Source organism: Anser anser, assembly GCF_964211835.1.
Source record: "Anser anser genome assembly, chromosome: 3".
NCBI classification, from domain to species: Eukaryota; Metazoa; Chordata; class Aves; order Anseriformes; family Anatidae; genus Anser; species Anser anser.
Window position 1 is genome coordinate 120788322 of NC_139722.1, and position 26133 is coordinate 120814454.

The window sequence follows — 26133 nt, forward strand, 5'->3', positions numbered from 1 at the left end:
AAGAAAAAAAGAAACTCAAGTACTGATATGCAATGCGTTAGAATGGTATGGAATGAACACACGCTTTGTGAGTTAAGTTGATTGAATACAGCACACAGTTCTGTACTCTTCAGATTTCTGGTTACTGGCCACAAATCTGTTTTTCAAAGCTACTTCATAGTCCCCTGGAAAATAGAAAATGTAGGCCAATAATGGACTCATTCCGTAATCTCTAACGCTTGAGCATCAAGTCCAAGAAGTCTTGTCAAGTCTGTATAGCCTTGGCACATGCACGGGAGATGAGCAGCAATGGTTTTGTCAAATGAGTTGCAGACAAATAATCAATTTTTTTCCCAAACAATTTGAAAAAGCTGTCTACATCTACTGACAGTTTTTGTTGATCTGAGGTAGAATAAATCCTGTCTATGTAGCAGGGTTGGTGTGGGGGAGATAGTTATCCAGATACCATGTTCAATTAAGTGTTTTTCCCTTTCAAGATGCTAAAGAGTAATCTTTTTTTTTTGAATAAGATCACCTCCTCTTACGCTATTCTTTGCATAGTCAATTGAAATTATGGAAAATAGGTTGCTAACTTGTGCCACATCCTGACTTGTCATCAGTGACTGAAGCTTCCATGAGAGGGAGGAGAAGGGTTGTTAATATATTATTAATAGAATAATATGGCATATTTTGAAGGCAGAGGAATGCTTTATATAATAAACATAACCTCTTCCCCCACTATTCTGATGGCCTTAACCCAGTATGTAGGTGATTTCCCTTTGCAGCATACAAATAAATTTGGAGAAATGAGATGTGTACCCATATTTGGGGTTTGTGTGTATTTCCAGTGAAGGGATAACTGTTTTCTAGTATATATGAATCAAATGCTGAAGCTGATTTCAGGAGAACAAATGATTTTAAAAGCTGAATGAGTTTGCTGTCTGTGTGTAGGAAATAAGTGCTGGTAATGCTTCGAAACTTATAGATTTTAGGGCCAGAAAAAGCATATATAGTCCTTTAATACCTAGGGCTCTATTGTAATATGTCTGTTGCAATGGGTCTTTTAGAGCCCCATGAGGATGTTTTTGTTTTAATTTATAATAGCCACTGTATTTGCATTGTAATGAGCCATTCCTTTCCCAGAAAGTGTCAGTAAGGTTAAAGTGTCTGTCTGCAAACTACCCACAGGTCATATTCTCCGAAATCAGAGTGCTTTTGTGGAAATTGGGAAACTAATTATTAAATGCCAGTTGTCATTGCTGTAAACTCTGCAAGTACAAAAGAAGATGCTAAGAAAAAAAAAAAGCAAAGCAAGAGACCACAGATATTTCAGAATTAACCCTGTTTAAAGTGGGAGGGGGGAGGGTTGATTTTTTTATGGTATTTTGACATCAAATTCATGGAGTTATGTCTTGTGACTTTTTTTAGTGTGAATGCAAGAGGGTATTGAGAGTAAAAAGGGAGCGGTGTGAGGCTAATAGAAATGTTGATTTGTGATTGTGGTATATGCCTTTTCTCAACATGGGTTTCACATATCTCTAAAGAACTGTGGTTGGGTGGACATTCGTGTCAGAACTGAGTGTTTGCACAGGCAAGTGAGAGACTGTTGTTAGTGATTACAATGTGAATATTCAGGTTTAACGTTTACCGTATTGACTTCAATGGGGCTAAGCTTCAGAGCATACCAGTGTATAAGCATTTTAAGATCAGCGATATAAATAGAAGTCTTTAAAGTGCCAAGGCTACTCCCTTGATTCATTGAGGGAAGCATTGGTCATGTGAAGGCTGAGGTCATAATCACATTTTTTCTCTTTTTCTTATATTATTTCAGTGCCTTAGAGGACTGCCGTTGAATACAGTGCATCTTAAAACAAAACCATTACAAAAGATGTTACTGTGCAGGCTTTCCTTGATGATAAATGATTAAGTTAACTGAGGAAGATGTGCAAGTTTGCTAAATGGTGATTTTCTCCTTCCTTGCCCTCAGTTTACATGAATGTGGATCGGTCCTCTTAACTGCAGTATCCCTCCTCTTGCTTTGAGATCTGCATTCATTTGGGAGACTCTCCAAAAACAGTATTAAATGATCTGCGTTTACACTGTGTGTTCGTTTTAATTCAGTGTTGTCCCAACAATGTGCTTAGACACAGCAGGTATATGCAGCTATACATCACCCTTCCAGATGAACCGTACCTTCTCTTTATGAAAAACATTTATAAATTAGCAAAGATGAAACAGTAAAATTCAAAACTACTAATGAATTAAGTAATTTTGTTTAGATGCAAAGTAATTCAGCAAGGATCGTTAAAATTAATTAGAACTAGTTGCTTATTTTGAAGCTGTAAGAATTCAAAGCAGATGGGATTTAGGAGGAAAGGGTAACCACCCTTTCTGTATCTTCTAAGAGTTTTAAAAATAACCAAGTGACTTCAATAATGTTCAGTCCAGTAAGGCTCCTTCAGCTGGTGTGCTGATAATGCAGTGATGCCTCGCCCTTTCACACAGCATCCCTTTGGATGCTCGATTAAAATTTGTTTAATTTTCAGTTAAGTACTAAGTTTCTGAAAATATTAATCTTCCAATTAATAAGTGTGGTATTTTAAAACTTTCTCAGGAGCCTCCAATCGGAGAACACTCACGGTTCTGGAAGAAACCTGAGAGTGTGAGCAATGACTTAAGAGACACAATAAGTGACTAAAAATGTAAGAAGATTAAAATGCAAAACTTTGTACAAAATCCAAACAAGACTCTGTCGTGCTTTCAGCATGATGCTGCCAAGCTCAGCTAAAGAAGCTGAAGTTGTACAGTTGGATGGAGGTCACTGAAACCTACTTGCCATTTGAAATATTCAGCTGCTGCCATGTTGGAGTCTGATGTGAAAATCGGACAGGTGCTTAGTGAAGAAGAGCAATGAAGAGCATTATTTAGAAGATCCATTTCACTGTTTCATGCTTTAGCATACATATTGCTCCCACTGCCCAACAGCCATTCCGTGGTGTTCAGGTGTTATTTCATCCTGGTTAACTAGACTGGCACTGAGAGGTGAATCTTGAAGTGATGGGGAAGCCTAGTATCTGTTGGGAGTCCTTGGGGTAGCACGGGAGGCTGAGGGACCACACCTGCGGTCCTGCCAGGACCGAGCAATGACTGGGAAGCCACGGGCCCTCAGTGGGCTGGATGCCTCAGTCCCAACTCCAAGTGTGGATTTAGTACACAAGTTGTGTTCAGCAGGAGTTGAGCTGATCTGCAGAATGCTTGTATCATGTAATATTTTAAAATATGAAATGCTTGAGATAGCAAAGGGAAATACTTTTGTCATTTCAATGTATGCCTTAGCAGTACTGTCTCTGCTGTTGCAGTCTTTGGCCTCTCTAAACAAAGACTATGAACAAATTGCTTTTAGGAGAGTCAAACTCCTCACTAGAAACCCAGGTATTTGGAACTTATATACCATTTTCCCTGTCCTACGTAGTCTTCTTTCATAGAGTGTAAAGGGAGCCTTTGCTGCAGGCTGTTGAAGATGTGAGCTGTCACAATGTAGATAGCCACTCACTTCCCAGAGGACCAGAGATCATAAACTAGAACTTTAAAGGCAAATCGATGGCTCCTATAATACATTAATTGACACCATGTAAGTTTAAAGGCAACATTCAGTGAGTCAGCTAGCCAAATGATTAGTGGGGAGCCCTGGGACAAACAGAGCTGTGGAATAAAATGGCTTTTATAAATGAATAGCCCAGGCTATTTCTTTTTAAGTGTGCTTGTGCCTTGTACACCTGGTCCCCTTTTGGGGGGCGGGAATCTCAATTCTGTTTTAAATAATGTATGCAGTTAGTACTCCTTTAGTACTTGGGGAAATAAGTCAGCCAGAACCAAGATCAACTTTAACTAATTTAGTTTTCTCTAAAAATGGAATTGAGGTAGTTCACTGCAATTGTAGGCTTTTTCACTTGCAGTGTTCACAACCTCAGCTGTTGGATGTTGAAGTTCCTAAGAGTTTAGGCTTAGTTAGGGTTATCATTAACCTATTCTGTATGTCTTTCATTGCTGGGGAAAAAGGAATCTGAATTCCATGTGATTTTTTTTGTGACTCTACACCTCACATAGTATGTGTTTTTTCTGTAGGCACTGCGCCAATACGCCATTTCTGTATTGCTTTATGTGGCTAGATAGCATAAGCATGAAAGGATATTGGTTACTACACCCCAATTCCTACAATAACAGTTGGAAGAAGTGATTTAGTTGGGTTGTACTGAGAGTCAAGGGTTGATCATAGCTTGTTCCCTGTTGATCTTTGAACGTGGCAAATCACATGTAAACCTGCTCAATATTTCTGTGGTGACCTGGGAGATGGAGTGGAGTGCGTGCTTATTAAATCTGCAGCCATTTCAAGCTGTACTGTGAGCACACCAGAAGCCAGGAGTAGAACTCAGTGATGGTGAGTTACAGAAACAAATCCAAAAAGCCAGATAATGTTCAGCGTGGGTGAGTGTTGTGCTACCAGCAGTAAATAGCAGAAATCAGCTGTACAAATAGCAGAAAGGCAGGGATCTTGGGGTTATACCAGATCACAACCTGATGAGGAGTCAGCAAGATCCTATTGGTACACAAAGAGAAAACCTGAAAGTATAAACAGGGCTAAGGCCTGCCAGAGGTACAAAGTAGTTCTCCCAAACTCTGTTCAGCTTTGGCAAAGACTCATCTTAGCACGCTGTGCCAGCTGGGGAAGAGAACAAACATTTGAAGAAAATCTGAAGGAGACTGGAGCTCTTGAAAATGTGACTCTGCTAGGTATGTATAGGAGATGTTCAGCCTGAAGAGGAGAATAAAGAAAATATAAGATTTTTTGTTATTATTATGGAGTCCTGCAGTAAAGAGAATGGGAAAAACCTGTTTTGCCTTTCTGTGAAGACCAAGACTAACAGCAAAAGCTAGGAAGTTAAAGCCTAGGAAAAACTACCCATCTGTGTTTAAAAAAAAAACGCATCTATAAAAACAACCTGGGAAGGTGATAGAGTTTGCACTTCTGGGAATCTTTAAGGACAGTTAGAAGAAAGTTTGTCAGTTGATCTTCTTTTAAAGCTGGGAAACAACTTCCCAAATCCCCAGCAGCCCTACTACTCTCAGACTGGATATCGTACCCTGCCTCCGTCTGTGTGAGTGGGATGGGATTGTGTGCTGGCAAGTGCCTGGGAGAGCGAGCCAACGTCTGGGTGTTGGCTTGCTGAGATTTTGTTTGGTCACTTGGCAGATGAGATGCACAAGAAGTACAAGTGCTTACATCTCTTGTAAGTGACAACAGCTCTTCTCACAACTAATGCAGGTCTCTTGTAGCTTCACAGAAGAGCCTGCTGCTGTTCTGGATTACAGCCCTGCTGTATGTATGTGGTTGTCCTGAGGAACTGTGAAGTTGTCACATGAAAATGCAGCTTATGTTTTGAAAAAAGGCTTTTGAAATGCCTCTCTTTTTTTTTAAACACCAAGGGAATGTAGTAACCTGCCAGACATGTGAAGTGCTGACAGAGAATAAATGTGGTAGCCTTGCCCGTGGATGAGCTCCTGATGGGCTCCCTGTAGGTAGTCAGATATACCAAAGATAGCTTGAATTGGATTGCATTTTTATTTCACTGAAGGAGATGAAGTTCATTACAAATACAGAAAGTAATGGGTCAGACACCTTACTGCTTCATTGAATAGTCTGATTAATCGACTGTTGATCTGTAGTGAGAGAAACAATGTAATTAGAAAAACGGATTAACTGTAAGTAAGCTTAAATCACGCAGTTAAAAAAAAAACTGCAGAGAAAAATCCTCTCTTGCAGATCACATTCAAAATAGATTTGTTTTTTTGTGGTTAAGCAGGCTGTTCTTCCTTGAGTGATGAAGCATTGTCTACATAAATGATATATATATATATTTAACCCAAAGCGTAGTGACAACCATGTCTGATTCTGATGCACGAATGTTCCTATAGTGGCAGGAAGGGATTCAGCTGTGCTTGTATAATGCATCTTTCCAGGGCAACCACATTTAGCATACTGGTGATACAGAAAAATAATGTTCCTGGCTGGGGGGGGAATACCCCACCCAAACCCAACAACGATCAGCAGCAAACAAAAATGCAGTGCTGCCCCTAGCCAGAGCAGTTTGTGTCCGTAAGTGATGAGCAGCTTGGGAGCAGGAGCAATGCTGCAGTACGGAGGCTGGAGAGCAGCTTTCTCTCCTCTCAATTATGCCCAGGAAACATGCAATTTGAGGTTACAGTTCCTCTGTGACTCCAAGGTCCTATAAACGTAGGAGAGAATGAAATTTGAATAGTGTGTGAATACGGCTTAGAAAACTAGTCTCTTTTCTTGGCTGTTCTCTAACTTGCTGTAAGCCATTGCATCTCCCTCTCCAGCAGAGAGAAGTGTCTCTTTCCTCTGTCTTCTCCGCGTTTCTTTTTGCTTTGTCCTGGCTGGGTTTAGAAAGGCAGATGGGTATCTCTTACTGTAAGAGGAAAAAAAGCTTTCATTTGTTTGCTTCTTCTGAAGAGGAGCGTGTGGACATAAATGCCCTCCTACCTGACGGGAGAACAAGGCTGTGTTTCTCTCCTCCCTGACCCCGAGGGGATGTGGTGTGCTGTGTGCCCAGCCCCTGCCTGATGAAGGCTGCCATTATGCAGAGAGCAGCCCAGCTGTGGCAAATTGCAAGAGTCGCAGGTACAGCAGTTAAAGCAGTCGGCAGGAACTGAAGCCCTAATTTTGCTATATGAAAGACCTGAAGGAATAGCTTGCCAGCCGTTTTAGCTAAAAGCGGTAGGAGGCTCACTTGGCTGTGTCTCCGTCTCAGGGCCTGACATGCATTTTGGTAGTGCTTAGTATTTTCAGATGCTTAGCCCAACTTTCTGTTGTCAATGAATGTTTAATTTTATCCATTTTGCATTTGATACGCATCATCTCTCCTCAAGCCTAACCTACTTACACAGCCAGTGACAACGTCCAAACCTTTTAGTGAGATGCTTTCTCAGTTATTAGCACCGGAGTAGCTGTGGATTGGGAAGGTTTTCTGCTTCCTAACATGTGACTGAGCTCTTTTTGTCTTGCAGCATTTTTGTTTTTCTTGCAGGTCATTTGCTCCCAACTGTCTTCCAGCAGGAGCCTTGTTTTATGTGCTGATGGCGAGACATCTTCCTCACAGCCTGTTCCCTCGTGTGCTTCACTTATCTCACCACTTTCCCAGATTCTCATGCCCTTTTCTTTCTTCTGCCTTACAGTCTTCTCATTTTCCCCCCTCCCAACTTTTTTTATTGTTATTAAAAAAAAAAAAAAAAATAAATCCCCATTCTGTTGCATCTCCCTTGGCTGTTCCCTACTTCCCAGTGGTTCCCTGTGTTTGAGTGTTTGCCAAGGGCAGGACATCAGTGGGGCTGGCCAACACATGTTTTTGCAGCTGCTGCGTGAACCTAGAAGGGACATTTTGGGTGGAGAAGCTGCTGTTTGCTTGCCACTAGGTATGCATGAGCTACCACCTTGATAGGTCCCCTATGAGAGCTGAGGTAGAACAGGGCAAGGTTTTAGAAACGGTGAGCTCTTCATCCATAGTTGAGGGATTTGCCCACAGGGGGTGGGTTAGATGTACAGCTCTCCAGCACTACAACTTTTATTTCCCTGGTATCTAACAGTGCTACTTCCCGGTAGGATGTCAACCAGTGAATGCACTTCTGTGTTTGTCAGTTAAAGGTTAGGTCCTTCCACTTTCTGCAGGGAAGGAAGGCACGCAGAGATCTGCGGAGGTCATGGGTTGAGAGGTGATCAGAAGAACTGCATGCAGGTGCTAGGGGAAGGAAGGTGGTTGTGTGGGCTGCTCATGACAGGGAAGGAGGCTTCACAGTTCCAGGTTTCTGCTTCCCTGTAGATGGAGCTGTTGGTGGATTCGTGGTTAGAGCACAGTTTATCTGTTGCGGCATTATTTTTGCAGTTTACTGCCCTAGCGTGTCTGAAAGCTTTGGCAAGTGTTATGTCTCGTTTAGGTGGCTGGTTTCTAACACCTCCTAAGACAAGGAGAAGTCCCCTAGCCAGGTGGAGCCAGTATGCAGGGTTGTGGGGGAGTGAAATTCAATGAACAGATTCGAGACTTGAGTCCACGGAAACTCAGTGTAGTGCTGCTATACCAGTGAGCTGCTATTAAAATCATGCAGTTCAAAATCCTCAAATACAGTGACCGTGAATTGTGCTTAAGTTGGATAAAGTTTTTTCTTGCTGGTCTACTCTGCAGCTTTACTGTATTTTAAAAGGGCTCTGTAGGAAACCATTGTGGTGCTGCTTAGGTATAAGCTTTGCTATTTTTCTGTCTTCTGGTGGATCTGGGTGTTTGAAGACAGTGACACGGTTGGCTGATGTCTGCTACAGAAACAGCAGGGTTCCAGGTAGCAGCTGGCTGCTGTGGGGGACTTGGGAAGATAGTATCAGTGAACAGCTGCCCCAAAAGGGAGCCTGGGGAAGAGTTTGCAGAGGGTTTCAGGTCTGGATTCCTTTCAGCCTTATTCTGCACAGCCCTACTGTGATTTGTTGTCCTAACTTGACTCCAAATTAAAACACTGCCATCTCAGAGTGATCTACTATCTGGAGCGTGAAGTATATCATCTCTGACTCAAATACAGTGTGGGCAGCAAACCCAGTGGCTTTTGGTGTGGTTTTCTTTTCACTCGGTGTAAATGGTTTCTAAAATACATTGAGAGATGGAGCTGCTTAAAACTTCAAAATTTTGAGATACGTTCTCTATGAAATGACATTTGTTATCTTACTGTTTTCTGTAGCTGCAGGCATTTAAAATTAAATCTGACTGTAGGTACTAGGAGCTATATATACTTAATTCCTATTTTCGTGACATTCCACTAAAATCAAATTCAGTATGATTTGTGATCACTTAACTGTGCCTCATTCAGTCATGGTTTCTATCGTGTTTTTCAGCCAAGACTTCTGTTTATGGTATTAGGACAAGGTAATTTTGCATCCTAAGGGACTGTAGCACTGTGGAGTTTATAGCTTCTGGTCCTCCCTTCCTCATTCATGGTTTTTATTCTGAAATCTAAGTTGGCTGGGCCATAACAGCAGTGTTGAGTCAGAAGACTTTGCAGTTCATTTTATAGGACAGTTTTCTGTTAATCCTTTTCACAAAAACGTGATTCATTGTGTGATTGACTCATTTGTTGACTGTTGAGGGAATGCTTTTCCCAGTTTTGGTTAAATACATCACCTTGCCTCATGATAAATTGGAGTAGCCTCAACATCGCATGTCAATGCGTGTGTGTTTTTTTTAATATTTTGCTATTGTACTCCGTTTCTTGATCACTTGAAATAGAATTGCTGGGGAAAGCACAAACATCATGTTTGTGCAATGAATGCCAGATCTGGTGGCCTACGTCAAAAAAGGTTGAAGCTTTGACACAGAGTTAAACAGCTCAACATGTCCACACGTGGACTGCTGCCGTGTTGGGGGCAGAGGGCAGTGTTAGCGTGCGACCCTTACGAGCACAAGGTTAAATCCAGCTCTGTGCCCACTCAGACCTGTGTGCCTGTCCACCTGGAGCAGTACAGCTGGAAAATGCAGCCACGCCATGGGGAAGTGGTGATGGCTTTGTACTGTAGGCCAGCGAGCATCAGCTTGAATGCAAGCTCGTGTCAAAGAAGCCAGGGCTTTTTTTTGTAAGTGAGGGTTGTTTTTCTCGCTAATGCATTCCTTCAACCTCCAACAAACCGACCTAAGCCTATGCATCTGCAGGGCTAGAATTCAGTTTTACTTTCATTTAACAAGAACACACAAAAAAAGTGATCAGCGTGTTTCCTAGGTAATAGAAGTAGTAACAATTTTGAATATGCAGCGGTGTCTTCGATGTACTTCTGCTCATGCTCTCGCATACAAAAGATAAGGGAAGAAATCAATGCAGAACCATTCCAGTAACTAAATGGATCCCTATTAGTTTTCAGGCAATTGATTTTTAGTAGGCATTTGTGTATGTTAGCTGCTCTTTTTTTCTGTGAGTGAGGTGGGATTTCCAATTAGATTTTTAACTGTCAATGATTTACTAAGCACATTATGTTATTGATTGTTCCACACAAGGAACAGTTGCAAAAATAATAAAAAAAATCTCTGTGCAAGCGAAGGCTAAATTTTTCCGGTTATACTGTAGTTACAGATGACTCTAATATGTTGATTTTTCTCCAGTGCCATTGCTTTTCATGATTAGGTTTGAGTTTCTTGAGAAATTTATACTATAATCAGATTGGCTTCTTGGAAAATTCTGCTGTATCATTTTAGTGATGCAGAGACAGTCCATGTAAAGAGTAGAATAATAAAGGTTTCAAATTTCATATTTGAATTTCACTGCTTTCGAGGTAGTAGCATCAGTCATGATTAGATTTGGTCAAACTCAAAGCTACTGTGTAAGAGCGATCTGTGATGCTTAGTGTAATGCAAGAGATTAATCCATTTTCTCACTGTAGGGCACAGCTACCAACTTTTTCCTCTTAGGAACTTTATTTTTTTTTTAATGATACATTATGAATAATAATTTGTATTCATATCTTACCTGCTAAGCAATTTTGAGTTTCATCGAATGAAACTGAATGTTTAAGCCACCAAATGTGACTAAAATGACATTGTGATGGCAGGAAAGTCTTGCATTGCAGTAAACTGAGTCTATTGATCCTGAAATGAAAGTTCAGTGGAAGAGCTGATGGAAAAAGTAATGGCACAAAAAGAGGAGCTGCACAACTGATTCAAATGAACTGGCTGGCTGTGGACATTCTTGTGAAAGAAGTGGTAATGCAAACAATGCAGCAGAAGAAATTGTGATGGAAAAAAGTACTGCAAGTGTTGTGATTTCCCAAATATAAATTTGATGAGTTTTCTTATAGAAAACGATGCAATTGGTTTATTCAACTAAGACCTAAGTGCTCTGTGATGGCTGTGAAAATAGGAACTGAATAGTGAGGGTTTCTCCCCCAAAACAACTGGGGTATATAATGACTAGAAGTTCAGAACTTCCAAAGTATTTTTAAGGAAAAAAAAGAATATGATCAAATAGCATGTTCACAACGTATATTGAAAGGCAAATGCAATCAAAATCCATTATAGCATATTGCTGGGTACAGTAAAACAATGTCAACTCAAAAGAAATCTTGGAAATAGCTGTAAGGCAGCTGTAGAGGATGCAGACTTCTGTGTTACTCGTTGCACACCCGTGAACGTGTGGTTTGTAGAATGCAAAGCGTTTGACTATGAGGAAGATGGCATTTAGAAATATAATTGATTCTCTTGGAGTGAAATACAGGGAAAATTGACATGGCATCTAATGTTTTCAGGTGAATCAGTTATATTGATGAGTGAAATGAGCATGCTTTCTTGAAGACGTACTTTGGAACTTATAGCTTCGCTGTATATGCAAAAGGATGGAAGAGATTTCCTGCCCACTTGACTGAACAATCAGGAACAATCAGAAGATAATTTTGGGAACAGCGATTGAAGTTGATCAGAGGAGATGTCTATGTAAGAGATGCCACACAGGAAATGGTATGGCAGCATTTCAGAGAAAGGTGGCAAAATGCAAGGAACAATCAGTGGAGCATTTTTAGTGTCAGCATAAAAATTCAAAAAATGATGTATTCGTTCTCTCTCAAATCAATCAAACAACATAGTTGGTCTCCTGTAAGGCTACTCAATTCTCTGACTTCAGTATCCCAGGTAACAAAACAGAGATACAAAAAGATGAGGAATATGATACCAGGACAACAACAGCCAAAAAAACCTCTCAACCCAAATTGAAGATACAGATATAACTATATCCAGTTATTAAACAGCTAGCATGACATGCACTCATAAAACTGCATAAATATACAATGCGAAAGTAGTATGTGTTTATAAATCAGTTCCTTTATGAGTTCTTAAGTAAAGAGAATCTGGATATTGCTGCTAGATATTGCTGTCAAGTCTCATCCAGCTGGTACGGTCAGAGGCCTACCATATCTGTGATTTGGATTTAGACTCTTTTAGATGTTTGGGGTTTTATGACTGAAGCTTGAATTTTAATGAGAACCTACTTGCGTTTGGGAAAGAAATAATTGTTCTGAAGAGTTTCGATTCACCAGTCCTCTAACCATCAAAAACTCTCTTGAGCTCCATTTTTTTTTTTCAAGTGCTGATCCGCTTCTATAAGCACTTCTTGATCTGGTACATATTCACAGTAATCTTCATTTGCACAATGCATAAACTGCACAGCCACAGATAGCAGAGAAATGTGTCAGGGTTTATTTTTTAAGTGCTTTTTGGCTTTGAAATAAACAGTCTGGGGAAATGGTCCAGATGACCAAAATGAAAGACAAAGGATAACCCGGATGAAGGGTCAGCATCTGTGTAAACTTGAATGCCAAGCACATGTGTGGCTGTATTGTATCCTTCACAGGAACATTATTTATCATGTCCTTTTACAGTCTTTATTAGAACAAACAAACAAACAAAAAGAACCACAAACATGCACAAAACAAAACCCTTAACCCTGAATTTCATTTAACTGGTCTAAATATATTTGCATAATGAACAATTAAAAGTTGAAATCAGATTAAATATAGTCAGAAATCTTGAAACAGCCATTATACCTAAGAATGAATCAAATAATTAGGTTCTGGCATAGGACATGCAACTAGAGGTACAATGTGCATCCTGTCAGGTTATAGCTCTGTTACGTATTTAACCAATGTCCCTCCATAATTTCATTTTTTTCTGTGGGAATTGAAGATGAACAACTAGCCTGGGTTTCAGTCCCAGTTGTGTATAGTTGTGTATTAACATAGTGAAGCAGACAGCTTTAGACAGAGAAAATACATAAAACGTGTTGGGGAAACATTTTAAATAAATTCTGCTCTAATTGGAGAGGATTGTAGCATGACAACAAAGTTCAGTGATTTATTATCTAAAATTAGATATCGCTGTAAGCGCTAATTGAGTAGAAATATATTTTCAAAAGGCTGCTTAGAAAGTGTATATTCATATGACTCCTCCTCTTAAAAAGCTCTGCTTTTATCCTCGAAGGGCGTTGCATCAGTGCAGATCAAAGTCATCAGACATATGTTGCTTTACAAATAATGTATCTATTTTCTTTTTCTTCTAAAAGATATGCCAAATAGAGAGTTATTAAGCTTTTCATGACAATTCGAATAAGATAAAATTTGTCGGTGGTGTTGAGCTGCCAAAAACAAATGATATAATGTCAACATTAGGAGAACAAACTATTCCCCAAACAGTCTGTTGGGCTTTTATGCCAATCAGACTGCGCCATATTTTATTCTTGAATGTGATCTGTAATTCTGTGATAACTCCCCCAGACAGATAAAAATACCTCAGGTAATCTCGAGCACTTCAGCAACGCAGGATCACAAGGATAGCGAGTCCCCACTGTGTTGGTGCAGCTTATCCAGCATTGCTGGTACTGCTCCCAGTGAGACCCATGTCACTGCAGCGGGCACCGCTCTGGTGGCTGGTTTCTGTCCAGTACCATCAAGCATGGATGGAAATGGGTCGTCATAAGATTAAATTTCTAGAGAGGTTGCCCTTTGTCTCTCTTGCTATGAATATATGCGTAGAGGAAGAAAATCACAAGCTATCGCCCTCTGAGGAAACATTTCCCCCTCCTTGCATGCAGTTGCAGTGTTGAGAAGAAAAATAAGTACCCAGATTAAGCGTCATTTATGTGGCTCAACATAAAGGAAAATTACATCTTAGCTGTTGCTACTGCTGCATTTGTGAGACTCCGCCAGTTGCATTAAGACGTTTTCTTTAAAATGCAAGACTGGAAGTGAAAAGATGAGCTGCTGTCTCGAGCCAAACTGTGCTAACGTGGCGAACATGTTGTTTGTCCAGACAAATCTCACTTTCATGCCTCGCAGAGATTGTAAGGAAGCATAAGGGATTTATAAACTTTGAAGTAATACAGCTTGAGTTTGATTGTACAAATTGACAGTTGATGCTGATGAGAAGTGTAGCTGGTCAGATAAGAAGAAAAATGACTGGAGGGGCGAGGGAGATGGATGGCGTTTGCAGTATGGCGAAGCATGTGGTTTTGTGTGGAGACGCATTGGCTTCATTCCCCAGCAGCCATCAGTTCAGAGAAGTAAGATATTTCAATTTATTACAGATGATGTCTGAAACTGTCTTTAGAAATGAAGAAAAAAAGTCTGATTGCCTTAGCTGAATTCCTTGGAAGATTAAACACAAAATGTGTTGCCATGCAAAATTTCCTGACTTCTTTCCTTCTAACTGTGGCTTGTTGTTACAGGATTTCCTTGGAGACTTGACTTAGTCACAGAACTGTTTTTCCAAGTGAAAGGTGGTGTGGAAACATAAGCTTTTTCAAGGGAATCTCTAAACAAAATGAGATAGATTTGCAGGAAAGAGGAGCAAGAAGGGAAAATGATAGCCAGGGCTTAGTATCTTGAAGGCTGTAATGCTTATTTGGCATTCGGTGTCTGCTTTTTCGGGACAGAAGGCAGAACGTGTTCAGAGAGGGCAGACCTGACAATAGGAAACCTGACTTGTGTATGACTGGGCCTTGTTCAGGACTTTGATTTTTAACCGTAATTAGAAGTATCTAACATAACAGAGTTGGGAGGCATTCCCCAAACATGCAAATGAGTCAGGGAGAACAGCTAAAGCTCAGATCTTTGGTGGAGAAGGTAGGGGGGTGTAGTCCAAAGCACATTCACGGTTCTTTCCCTACTGTTTTTGCTGTTTGTGCAAGTTTTCCAGATTACTAGTTCCTATTTTGCAATAATATAGGAATAATATGATGTTTTCTGATGTTTGAAATTTCCATTTGAGTTAGTTGGATGGCTCTTTGAAACCATCCAATCCTGAACCTCTGACTGAATATAACATGAGATGAATTTAGGTGGGAGGGAAAGTCTAGAAATGAAGCAAAAAGTGTTGTATTTCTTAAAGAAAATAGTATGTGTAGTTAACATTTAGCTCTTTCCTTTTGCAAGCAATAACAGGACTCACCTTTTTTTGCATGGCTTGACTGGCATTTGGATTCAGATAGTTTCAGGGTAAAACCTCCCACAAAACCAGTTGGAAGCAATTACTCAGATGGTAGCTGCAGATGAATTGATTGTGCTTGTGTGTCGTAATGTGAGAAGATTTTTATTCCAGGAAAATGTGCGTGATAACTTGTTTTAATCTCATTGTGAAAATGCTTTCTGGTTCCTCCGACATGTATGTATGTTATCATGTATGGCCATCAGCATCATAGGAGTAAGATTAGCATTTCTGTGCATGTGGGCTCGGAGAAAAGGTTTTTCTATGACTTAAAACATCGGACAAGGAGATTTTTGAGCTTTCATGCAAGCAGGAAGGAAAAATCTGAACCCTCAGCTTGAATATGGAAAAGAGCAATAGGAGTGAGTGAAGGAGAAAAGCAGTGGAGAATTTCCTCAATTCTTGGTCAAGCATAGTAGAAAGGGATCTGCACTGCTAGTGGCTAGTAAAAGTAAATAGGTAGTGTATCTCTGCTCATTGTCCCACTCCTCTTCCACCTATGGATTAAACGTTGTTAGCCGAGGAGTAACTTTCCTGTACCAAGGACCTGAGTCTTCTCGTGTGGTTGCATTGTATAACCAAACAAGGGAAGTTTAAAAACAGAGAAGGGAAGTGCTAACCTTGTGCTCCTTCAAGAGTGGCTGTGCTAGTTCAGGATGCTCCCTATATAAAGTGCATTTAATATGATGTTTACTTGTTATGCAAAGCAGATGTAAATTTATGTAAATATACATACAGAATAGCTTTGACCCTCAGGCTGTTGGCAAGATGCCAGCATGGCCATGGGTATTGCAGCACTTTGGGTCTCTATATCCTGGCAATTTCCTGGGATTATATTATCATTTGATTTTTTTTAATGTGAGTTTTAGCCACTTAACAGTCTGATCGGTTTCCTTTTCACCACCAGCTTTGCTCACACAGAAGTAAACAAACGTATTTATCACCCCTGGGATCAGTAAGTGCTAATAAAGTTGCTGTTGCTTGCATTTCGGGTTTGGTTTGACAGGCGTGCTGTAAATGAACTAGTAGTGTTTTACTTGCACCACAGCGCAGCAGGAAAGGTAACAATAGGAGCCTGGCGTGCGGCATGGGGACAGTAGTGCTTCAGGATGGACGCTTCAGAGGGCCTCCTTTGGTTTCAGTTCCAGCAACTCTGTGTTTGCAGGGTAATAGAGGTGCATTTGTAACAAACTCAAGCGTGTTTTTTTGGCTTGCTTTTTTGGAAGGACTCCCGACTGTTGTTACACGTGGAAATCGTGTAATTACAGTTTTGAAAGCGTACTTAGATACCTGTCTTGAAATATATTCCTCTGGGTATCCATAATAACACAGCGCCTTCATTTTAAAAAAATAAATCTGTGGAACACTCCCTCACAAAGCGGGATACTCTATCAATTCTGTACTGCCTAGGTACTCCAGTTGCTTGCTTCTGCTATGCCTTTTTAAACTGTTTGCTGTTCCTGGTGGGTATTTCCAGTGAGTATTCAGTATTAAACGTTTTAGGATTTATTTTTTGAAGCAATATTTACAGATGTAATTAGTCACTGAAGATTAACAGGAAGTTGCTTTTCCAAAAGCAGCACTGTGGACACTTTTGGGATAATATTTCTTTTGCAGTACAGATTGTATTAAAATCTAAAAGGAACTTCTCCATTAATATGAAATGCATGACTCACGGAATAAAACATTATTGTCTAATTTGCTCATGAAACTACTTAAATTATAAGTTCCCACTCCTGTAATCAAATATGTAAAATAAATAAAAAGGCGACAAGTAGAACATCTCCCTGTGCTCTGTCCAGGAATTTTAATTCCCTGTAAATTAGCAGGTCCTCTTGTATATTTTCATTTTGTGGTTTCCTTCGACAGTAATGTTGCAGGGCTAACAACATTTTTCTGAACATTAACCATTAGTTTTGTACGCTGAGTCATTCTTGGTGCATTTTCATTTCCCTGTTGTTACGGTGAACTTGATGTTCATCAGCTTGTTACAAGCCTCGGAAAAGGGACCAGGCCCCTTCTCAGATGTGTCGCTGTGTGTTGTTTTTCAAGAACACGTGTGCACAGTGGGTTTGTGAAGCAGAAGGGTCCTGGTCTTGACACAGCCATCAAAACAACATACCTTGTTATCAAGTCACCCAGAAAATATTTAGTTTGCTTCATGAAATAGTTATGGGGGAAAAAAAATAATGAAGTTTTGTCATCATGTTTTTCCACTTGAGGACACCTCATGACTTTTCATGTGGGTCTTCGTCTGTGTGCAGCATGGTGACCTATCCTCAGGTTCAGCATTTCTGCTCAAAACCATGTGAGGCGTAAAACATGTTTTTAAAAAAAAAAAGGCGATGATGGCATAGATGCACCTCTTCCCAAAGGGTTGTCTCCTCTGTCATCCTCCCATGGGGGACCCAGACCCACGACAGTGTAGGATTTTCAGCATGATTCCTTAACCTACACTGAGGCTTCTGTTACGCCGTGGCTGTGATTGGTATTTACAGTATGGAGATGTTGCTTAGAAAATATCTCTAGCGCACTTCTGTGCTTGGATTGTACTTTTTGCTGTGTCCAGTAGCTGTTGATTTTTCTTGTTAGCCTTGAAGTTCACTTCCTAAGTAAGTAAGCAGCAGCTTCCTTGTTCCCTGGATGGAAAAATATATCTATAGAAACGGGGCACAGACAATGAAAAAATCTTCTAAAAAAGAGTGAAAAGCGTAAAGCAAGTAGCTTTGAGCTGAAGATTTTGAGATTGTTCTCGAAGACAATTGGCAGCATCTTCTAGATCTGAGTCTCATGTTGGCCTCCTTATATTTCCCTAAATGTTTTCCAAATAATAATCCCAGATGAAATTGAAAATAGTGTTTCTACCAGGCTTTGAGAGCTCTGATGCTAAATGACATCGTGGTTGCATTATATTTTAGAGGCAAACAGCACACAGAAGCATGGAACAAAGAGTGCGCACAAAAAGCAAAACCCACTTGCACAGGTTTAAAGGATGTTTGATGTTTTTTTCCTGCTCTGGACTTTGATTGCAGAGTCCTGTAGTGTTCTGTAGGCACTAAGGCCTCTGCAGCACTAAAATCTATTTCAATGAAGAACTTCAGTGATTTTTTTTTTAGTAAATAACTTTCATTTCTAGTCTGGCTTTTTGTATAAAAAGCTTTTGGATTTTCTTGTCATATTTATTTAGACATGTAGTTCTGGAAGGATTCTTGCAGCAAAGGGCATTGTCTTTGTGGGTTTTGTTTACTTCCTTTTAAGTGGAAAGGCTTACAGAGCTAAGTACTTATTAAGATGGCACTTCTGCTCATTCTGTTAACTTTGGTATTATCTATCTTTGGACCAGTGTTGAGCTGAATCAATGATTATGATGGCAAAAGGAAAATGAGATTAAAAAATTGATGCGGTTGTGTTGCCAGTCAAAGTTGTCATTGGATCTCAGATACAAAGCAATTAAGAAGCTGTTGCACTGGTCTTTAACTGCAATGGATAATACTGCTCATTTGTAAGGTTATTAATGTAGTCACTTGGCTCCTTGGCTATTGATGCCATTGTATCAACCACTCCACTGCTTTCTCAAAACAACAGACAGCAGTAGAACTTTTTTGTAGGAGTGTTTCATCGAAGGCTCTAGAGACATCTAACTTCAACGTCTTAGTATGGTCTTGAGCCCCAGGCGTTCCTGAAATCTTACTTCTACTGAGTCTTTTTTCCCTCTTCATCTAGATTTTACTTACCAGTGTTTGAGTCTGGACTCTGTTACAAAGGAACACATAAGTTGCCCATGTTTTTCCCTTTCTTTTTTCTCTTGATTTGCTTTCGCATTTCCCTGTCTTTCAGTAACTCCTTTTCTTTTATACTTCACATGTGGCCACTGTGGTGAAAGCCATGCTTTGCTCTGATTTTGAGCATTTAGGGCCAAAAGTTTAAAAAAATAAAATAAAGTTATTTCTCTGCTGTAGTGCCCTTTTTTTTCTGACTGTATTAGAGGAATTACAAAACCTATTGCAGTTTCACAGTCCTATTCAGATGGAAAGCTGAGGAATAGAGGAAGAATATGCTACACCTGAGTCCACTTGGAACAACTGTGGTGAAGCAGAGCTAGTCCCAGGTTTCTTAAGAGCAGTCCTGATGCCAGCAGTACATCTGTAAAATAGTTTCATTGTTTAGAGTCTTTGAGGAGAAGTAAGAGGAGTAGAGTCCATTTTCAGTAATGAGAAACAGGGAGTAAGTTCAGTCTGAACATAATCATTTCCCAGTACTACCTTATTCTTAGTGTCACAAAGACTTGATAAGGCAGGTTAGAGTGAAACAGTTCTCTGTTTTTGGAGTCCTCAGATTGTGAAGACCTCAATCAAAAGATGCATATAGGTGTCAGTATGTTTGCACGTTTTCGCTTGATGGATGTTTTTTGGTAAAGGCCTGCCCTAGTTTTACTGCAGGATTTACTCTGTCACCAGCACAAATATGCTCATGTTGGAGCTTACAGGGAATGTCCATCCCGTTAGCATCTGCCATGATGCAGTTTTCGGGCAGGAAAGTGAGATGTGATCTTGGAGGTCAGTGGACAGAATAGTTCAGAATAGGCTTTGCATATAGAGAAGCACGGGAGGGAAAAATTAGATTGAAGAACTTACTTTTTCCAGAGCTTTCAAAGTCACCTTTGAAATTTGTGGCATTTGTTTAGTCTCTGCTATTCCTTGATGTCTACATAGACTTCTCTGACTGCTAATTCGTGTCAGATGATAAGTATTGCAAAGAAGAAAATCTCAGTGTTTATTATAATGCCTCTGTTAAACACCTGAGTTAGTGGCAATCTGCTTAATTTTATTTAAAATATATATATATAAAAGATATGATATTCTCTGTGAACTGCTGTCAAGTTCCTAATTTGTCTCAGATGTGCACGTCAGATGGCCTTGCAAAGAGAAATACTAGTCTTCTGTACTAGTTCAGTTGCAGTGCAGAATGTATGTTCTTTAATTGTTCACTTCAGGATCACAAAACCAGAAATGCAATCTCATCAGTATTCACTTGAGGCTTAAGAGCTCCATGCTGTTACATCTGTGTAATTTAGGAAGTTGAAAATAGGCTTTGCAGATGTTGGGAGTAATGGAGTACGTTGTTTACTTTTTATTCATTTCCATCATATGTCATACTCTGTACATGAATAGTCAATCATATTGGAGTATATCTTCCATAAGGATTTCCTGTGCTTTCAATGTGTCTTGTTTATAAATATTTAACTTTGGTTTGTTAAATGTGGGTTAGGCACTGTTACATAAGGGTCTCTTTTATAAGTATGCAACACAAATTAATTGGTTCTATAGGCAGCAATGATTCTCAAGTCATTGCTAGTTGATATTGATAGTTATTGATGATATTGATACCAGCATGGATACCTTGCAAAAATACCCTAATGCTTACTAAAACAAAGTATTTTTAAAAGCAAAACAGCAGCAATGTCAAAAAAACAACCCAGAAAAACCCAACCCTATTGAAATAGCCAGGAGCTTAATATCAAAGATCAGGTGTTGTGGCTTTGCTGATGTTGCTGTGATTGGCTTAATGTTGAACAAGCTGTGACTTGGTTACAGTGATACCAACAGAGAGACCTTAAATGTAAATTGGTAAGTCATTACTTCTCTGGAAAAGGATTCCCCCAATAGAAGATCCATGTGATATTCATTTGGCTGGGCAGAGTGTCTTTGTAATGCTTTGAATTCTGCTTCAACGCAGACTCAAATGTGCAAACTAATGATTCTTTATACTAAGACACATTAATGTATCAGTCATGCCTATTCCATATATGAGCAAATGAGGAGGCATCATTACTGCCTGGGTACACATTTATTGCTGCAACACCACATTCTGTTTTTACTCGAGTTCCTGTTAGGAACTGATTTACATATGTACATATGTACGTGCCATACTAAATGATGGGATGAGGGTGAGACCAAACTCAGTCGGTCTTCATGTTCAGACTTGCAGTGTGCTTGGTCCACCACTTGTTTTGTGGTACACAAATCGCCCCTGTAGCTGAGAGAGTGAAGCTAAAAGGACGCTAGTGGGCTGGGTGGTTTTCGATGCATTTCCTTTAGGAAAGAGTAAAATATACAGCAAGCATTTGCTGTAGGTATGATCAAATTTACTATATTGATTCCACTAGCAACTGCAGTTTGGGGAAGAAATGTTTATATCTTAGCCAGCTGGAACTGCATTGGACTGTAACTTAGCATTCATGCTGGATTTTTGGTGTCCATGTGTTCATAACCACAAATCTTGTTAAATTAGATCCAGTACTTGCGTCTGTGTGCAGTATATTATCTTTAAAGATAAGCTGTTATGCATCTACATATTTTAGTGTACAATCAGACTTCAGCATATAAATGGTCATCCTTGATGCCAAATTTTGCTTGGAAATTGCTTGCAGTGTTCAGCTCATTCTAAATCATCATTTTTCAATTACATAATATTATAGGTATTCAGCATACAAACAAAGAAACATTGGGTTTTGACTTTCTTCCATATGCGGTGGTTTCTTCACACATTCTGCAACCAAAACTTGGGGGCTTTTAAATTTCTGAACAACACACTGCTAGCACTTAATATTTAAAATAGGCACAGAATGTAAGTAATTGTTTTACTGCAATCAACATATGTTTCTCCATAATTGCTTTGGCTTGTGTGCTGGATGAGTTAAGAGGTGGCAACTGTGATTTGAGTATTGTCATTTCCCCACTCCTTTTCCTTTGTTCCCTTTACCTTTTTTTACAAAAGAGTTGGGTTTTTAAAAGGTTCAGGCTTTTACCTGTGCCTTTCAGACTTGGTCACGTTGTGGCCTGGTGAGAGAAGGGAAAAAATGATATGCTTTGTCCTCTTCCATGGAAAACAGCCTTAGAGTAATTAGTGGGTGATGAGACAGTGCTTTTTCTTAGGGAACCAAAAGGAAAAAAGCAATGTTACCCCTTTTACTCAAGGATGTACAAGCATAACGTGGAGACTTGGTGAATACAGAAGCCCTTACTTGAAAGGAGGAGCTCCCTTCCTTGGGCTTTTCTGGAAAGGAGCAGTGGTCTGCGTGGTATGGCGAAGTGAAAAAGAGTTGCCAGCACCTTTAGAAATAAGGCGAACAGAAATCTCTGAAGGTTATTGTTAATAGTCCTGTCTGGCACAGTGCTGCGCACTGCCATTTGTAGGCTTGCCAGTGAAGTTCAAGGAGCTGGTCTTAGCTTCTAACAGCATGAGCAGTGTTGCAACTCTTCAGAGGGAAAATGAGGCATTACAGTAAGTTATTACATTAATTGCTTAAATTATTCAACAGAAACATGTCGCCTAGAGTTTTTTTCTGTGGTTGTTTTTTTTTTTTTTTTGCACTGAGCATGAGAGGGCTCTGTGGTGTGTTACTCCACTGAGTCCTTCAGCTGGATGTGCTTGAAAAACTGCCTTTATCTGAGGTTGTCAAGGGCTGGTTGGGTAAGGTGAGGCTTTGTTGGGGAGCTGTGGGATAGGAGAAGGGGAACGGATGGCGTCAGAATAAAGCTAATAGTCAAATCATGCGCTGGCTCTGCGGTTTGTTTTGGCACACTGTTGCACATGATTGTAAGCTGAAAGGATGAAATAAATGGAATTGACTCAGGAAAACATTTGTTTGTATGGAGTGATGTGTTAAAATGGTGAGACAAGGAGGAGCGGAAGGCTGTGGCTGTCCTCTTGGCTAAATCAACTTGCAAAGCCTGTTTGGCACGGAGCAAGTACCTGGGGTTTCTGTGCTGGGTTAGCAGCACTACGCAGCAGGCAGCCGCTGAGCGTGCCCAGCTCCGCTAAAGGAAGACCAGAGTGTGCTGGAGGCTGCTGCCGAGGGATCCTCTGCTGCAGGAGACAGAATGTCACCCTTAATATTTGTAATTACAAAGTGCAATAGTGACATCCACAGACAGGAGGTATGGCAACAGTGGATTTGTGACAACTGCCTTTGTGCCTTGCCACGATGCAACTCTGTCCTCAGAAACAGGGAACAACGTAATAATGCCCAAGAACATCTTCAGGTTCGCTTTCTCTTCTTTCAAGACAGGTTACAAAATAAACTAGTAGGGATGTTACTTGTTTCCAAATTGTATATAAAGAAGGAAAGATTTAAACGAAGGATCATATCTGCTTTCAGTTTGAAACGTCCTACTGAAGAGCAAGTATTTCTAATGTCTTCAAAAATAAGCTTATTAGTAGCTGGGGGAAAAAGTGCAAAAGCGCAACTGTACTTAAAATATAATATATGCCATGTTGGCACTGATCACTTTGTGATACGTGGCATGATTCCGCTAATCACCTATGAGAACTTTCAGAAGTTGTTAACATTTTCTTTCATTTGTACAGCAATGTCATTCTCTGTTTTTTTTTGAGGGAAGAATAACCCTCTGTTGGCTTATGCAAATAAATCATCTCTTAATGCACTTGAAACGGAATGATTCCCAAAGGAAGATGAGTGGCAAATCAAACTGGCTGCAAATGAAAGTAACCTCTCAGACCAGAGCTACAAATGTTTTATTCAGACGAACAAAGACTCTTTATTTTAGCACTTCAATCCATTTTCCTTTTGCTTTTTACCAAATAGTACTGTCATCCTGAAATGACAAGGATTGATCGTTAAATTACCATTGCATAATTTGCCTCATCGCTCCTCTGTAGACAGTGTTTGATTGAAAGTTCAAGTTTGTTGATGGGTATTGCTAATAATGGAATTTTAAAAGTTTTGGGCAATATATTATAATTTCTTGACAAAGATGCAAGCAGTTTGCCACTTGAATGATTAACGTTTAATTAATAGCTTTGTAAAAAAAAAAATTTCAATGTGTTGTTTCTAATCAGTTAAAGGATTGTATTCCGTGTGCATCCTGACATGACAGATTTTCTCACATCACCTTTGTAGCTTGTTGAAAATTCTGAATGTTGCCTTTAACGTGGATTGCTTTTGCAGTCAGTACATTCAAAGTCACGTAATTTTTGCTTTTCTATTGCTCTGTCATGAATTATCTAGGGGATAAGGTTTTGCAAACTTTTATATAGGGTTGTCATTTTAACACTAGAAGGGTGTCGTCATTGTTTAGGAGGTGAAAAAAATTTTTTTTGGCAAAAGTTCTCCAGGTCAGCTAATATGTTTCTGTAAAACTGCCCTCTGCCAGCTGCCATGTATTGTATAACTGTATTTATACTTGTGGTGCTTATGTAGGAAGTCTTCTCAGAAAGCAAAAACGTGGCAGGTAAACGTTGCGTTGCTTCTGCCAGTTTCGAAAGCTGAATGAAACATGATTGGCTTCTTACTGTATGCACAGGCTCTGCTTCCTCTCTGAACCCTGCTTCGCTGACTGTATTGGCTCTCTGTCTCTCTGCCAGCACTGTGTGTGTTTCCATGTTCAGGAGGATTTTTGATGATCCAACTTTCAGCTGCCAGAAGCGTAGTCGATGAACTGATGCTCCCAAGGTCACCCGTAATGTGCGTGGGTGTATTTCCTCGCTGCAAACTGTGTTCGCAGCCATCCCAGGAAATGGAGCTGGCTTTGATTTTTGGCTTTGGCCGTAGCTTCAGACAGATCTGCCTCTTCGCTTACAGTCGGGGAGAGAGCGAGCTGACAAATTCAAGGGGAAAAAAGGAGGAGAAGTAATGCGGCTTATTGGACTCTTGGCTTTAATTAAAACCACAGTGCGAAGTTTACAAAATGCATGCTGCATGGTTTATGCTGAAGTTCAGTGAAAGCATATTTAAGCGTTTGTTTGTTAAGCAGCTGTGGTGTTGTAGCTTTGTTTTAAGCCAAGGATAGTTGATGCTGGTCATGTAAAGATACAAACGTATCTCTGGATTGCAGTCAGCAATGCTCTTGTGCTGTTGGTTTTATAATATTTCCTTTTAATGCCAGGCAAAGGAAACACTAAGCTTAATGAGGGATTTTAAAACACATTTGAAAACAGAATAAATTCCTGTAAACTTAATCCAGTTCTTTGTAAGGCAGAAGGTTAAGATTCTCATTTGTATATGTATGAATGCAATGTATGTATACTTACAGAGAGGACTTGCGTTTTTCTGGTATGAATAGTCATGCAGATGGCCTTTATTTCTTTTTGATTTTCTTTTTAAAGACAAGGTAGTTTTGTATTTGGACATATTCAGGGCAAGCTTTGTGCTTAGTTTTTTCATGAATGGAAACGGATACCAAAATGACTGTAGTCATCATCTGTTCTGACTTTTTATGCCTCTTCCGTGCAATGTAGGAAGTGGTTGAGCTGGACTTCCCTGATCTATAAAATCGTGTGGTGCAGGCACCGCTGTTGACATTAGCTGCTCCATAAGAGAGCTTTATATTTGGCTGTGTTCACAGTGGGTTGCATATAAAATACAAGGAACAAGCTCATCAGCTGGGCACCCAGGCACCGGCAAGGCACGTTTATCTTAGCGGTGCTGCAGCTCGAACCCCTGCGGGAGCCCAGATGAAGCCTAACATATATCATATACTTGCATAGGAACGTGTTGTCCAGAAAGCAAGAAGCAGTGGAAGTCTCCAATGTGAGTCTGTTAGTAGCTGGGGAGATGTAACAAGACAGCTGTAGGCTGCTTCTATTGATTTCTGTCTTCTTTAAATTCAGGACCTATGGCCATGCTCTCATCCCGTCAGCAGCACAGGAGGACCATGACCTTGTTGTTGCTGAAGTCAATGGGAGTTTTGCTGTTGACTTCAACAAGAGCAGGAGTCCAAGGTGAGAGAACTGGCTCTTTTTTAAATAGAAACAGCCTAATGCTTCTCATTTCTTTTGGGGGTTATTTGATTGTTTCGGTCTCTGTCAGCCATCAATCCAGGGAAGTTCTTCACTGTGGGAGTTCGTCATGAGACTGAAGTTAGGTGCTGTTGTGCAACATCACTTGGCTGCTCACATAAGGGTTTTTATTACTTGGCATTATTATTTTACATGTTATGGAAGATGCATAGGAATTGAGATTTATTGACTTTTTTTCCAAATGCAATGTTAGTTTGGATTTTAAAGATGCTAGACCCTGATGGTAGCTTAGCAGTCTTAATATCAGACCTACCTCTGTGGCAAA

The 26133-nt window shown here is 40.0% G+C and overlaps 1 protein-coding gene and 1 long non-coding RNA gene across 10 annotated transcripts in view; both read left to right on the plus strand.

Annotated features, from left to right (window-relative positions):
* LOC310896640 overlaps positions 1-5192 on the plus strand; it is a 29653-nt gene extending 24461 nt beyond the window's left edge. Inside the window, exon 4 of the long non-coding RNA XR_014581690.1 lies at positions 2594-5192. This is a non-coding gene — a long non-coding RNA (uncharacterized lncRNA). The remainder of the gene's footprint in view (positions 1-2593) is intronic.
* MACROD2 (mono-ADP ribosylhydrolase 2) overlaps positions 1-26133 on the plus strand; it is an 859998-nt gene that overhangs the window by 439226 nt on the left and 394639 nt on the right. The gene's annotated exons all lie outside the window — the stretch shown is intronic.